The following is a 2,708-nucleotide window of genomic DNA, read 5'->3' as shown; positions in this document are numbered from 1 at the left end:
GCGAGGAGAGAGGGAATACTGTTATTTGATTGGTTCCTCAAGAGCTCCTGACAGCCTTAGTTAGGATGCAAATAACACTAGCTGTGTGTTGGTTATATAAAGTAACTTATTCTATTCGCAGTCGCGCGCATGTTGTGCTTTCATTGAAATTGATTTCTCATGACGATGAGCGAGGTTACAGACCACCTTACGCTTGTCAAAATATGCTCTTGTTCCTGTCCTTTATCCCGATTTCTAATTTAACCAATTTAGGACATGGAGCCTTAACTACCAAGCAAGCACGTACTGTCTGCATTTGAAATTTTCATTTCATCTAGCCCGACTAGCTAGTGAATTTGCATTGGGTCATTTTGTAAATATATCACTCTGTCCAAATTGTTAAGTAATAATACACGTTTAAAACCTCACGGACTATGGCCTAATAAAAATGTTCATCCAATCTTGCTCCCCCCCCCGCCACTCTTTGTCCTGAAGGTTTATTTGATGACAATTGAAACTCTCGAGAAAACGGGTGAAAATGAAGTGCACACACAGTGAGATGTTTAATGCGTTTATTCTTTAATTTCAAATTCTATATCCGTCCACTCGAACACCTCAAAGTCTCAGTTAAAAGTAGGAAGTTCATACAGATGGTATTTCTCAATTAATGATCAGTATTCGTTAGAAAAGTAATGCTTTCCACCCCCTTCAACCCTGCTTGTAAACCTTCTCGTCTAACTGGAGTTGGCACCATCAAATTGAAAACATTGTCAAAAAGACATCTGGAATGATTGGAGCATTTCGGAAATTAAAGTTACTACTAAATAGAACAACATTGGCAAAAATATATACTGTATTTATAAGGCCACTTTTTGAGTACGCATGTGAGGTATGGGATGGATGTTTAAATAAGAACAACTCCAACTTGAAGCAGCTCGCATAGATATTGGTCTTACAAGATATGCATCTTCCAGTTCACTGTATTATGAAACAGTGAGTACCCAACATCATCTTATATTCCATCAGCAGTAACCGTCCATAATCTACTATTTAGACATAAACTGTTAAAATCTTTAGAAAATATTGCTAAAAATAGAACAATAATATTATGTTAGATGGCAATGCAGGCCTCTCAATTACTGAAAGCAGTATGTTTTCAAATATGTACATATCTATATCTCTCACACAAACGTTTTTTCAGTTAACTTGTACATATATACTCATGCCAATAATGGTTGTCACCCCCTCCCCACCCCAACCCCCACACCCACACCCCACCCCCACCCCTCTCCAATTAAAAAATTGAAGTGGGTGACAACCATTATTGGCACGAGTATATATGAGCCAATGTCTATCACTTGTGTACATTGTTGTAAGATGAATTGTGTAATTATCACTTGTACCCGATCCGTTTCTTGAATGAATAAAATATGGTTCAATCAATAAACACAATCACACCTCTCAGTGATAAACCTGTATTTATATTCGATAGTAAATGATAGTAAAACAATTTTGAGAAGAGAAGATAGCTTATCATTTAATCACAACAAATAACAGTAACGAACCTGTTTCAGGCTCACCCTACTCTACTCACTAGACAGTGGACTGTTCCATTATACCCGTAGGTGTTACCCTAACCTTCTAGTTCAGTGTCTGTCAATCGACACAAGGATATTAGGATTAAGCTTGCTTAGTGATGAGTTGATGACAGGCAGTGGCTATGACAGTGGGTGTGCGATATCCTTGGTCTCTGCTTATGGCCGGTTGGAGTCTCTTGATGTGAATGGTTTGTAACAGCGGTGTTACGATCTGTATTGGAACGTCAATGTGACCGTACATTAAAGAGGGTGTTATCCATAAATAAGTAATGTGTCTCATTTCTTGTTTGTTATATATACCCATGGAAACAAATAAGGGAACACATGAAAGTACAAGTGTTCCTTTATTCTTTTCCAGGTTTTTTCTCAAGGTATGTATTGCACTGTGGGTGAAATTCTGGAAATATATAAAGGAACACTTGTGTGTTTCATGTGTTCCAATTATTCGTTTCCATGAGTATATATGCGAAATGAATTAGTGGCTTCATTTTGAATTTAAATAAGCAACGTGAAGGCATTAGTTCACGTTACAAATTATATTGGTCAAATTCCCTTTATGTCATGGGTGGAGTTGTAAGGAATGCAAGCTGGATCCAACAAAACCAACATACACTGGCTCCTACAGAAATGTGATCACTTGGTCATGTTTGGCAACAGAAATGATGCCAAACGGTGCCGTGGGGTAGCCTAGCGGTTAAAGCATTCGTAAAGACATTTTTTTGGTAACGTTTATTGTATGACTTATTAACGCATTTTTCACGGGTTCGATTCCCCAGACGGAGTAAATGTACGAAGGCCATTTCTGGTGTCCCCGGCAGTGATATTGCTGGAATATTGCTAACCTCACTCATTCCACCCCAAGATGGTTTCTTTTAGCGAGATCTATCCATGGACAAGTTAACCGCAAATCAATCCGTAAATTTCAAAACAAACAGTAGAGAGATGGGATGTAGTTAACAACTGTATTCTAAAATTAATGAAGTTTACAAATCAATAGTCGCCAGTACCAAAGTATTACGGAGGCAGTACAGATTCAAAGACAGCACAATATATAAGCCGTTACTATAGCAATAAAGACAGTGTTCTTTGTTAACATTTATTATGTGACATCAAACAACATTGATGAATATG

This window comes from Haliotis rubra, unplaced genomic scaffold (assembly GCF_003918875.1).
Source record: "Haliotis rubra isolate DU_JTF1 unplaced genomic scaffold, ASM391887v1 Scf49, whole genome shotgun sequence".
Classification (NCBI taxonomy): domain Eukaryota; kingdom Metazoa; phylum Mollusca; class Gastropoda; order Lepetellida; family Haliotidae; genus Haliotis; species Haliotis rubra.
The sequence above is the reverse complement of the archived record's forward strand: the minus strand, read 5'-3'. Positions refer to the sequence as shown.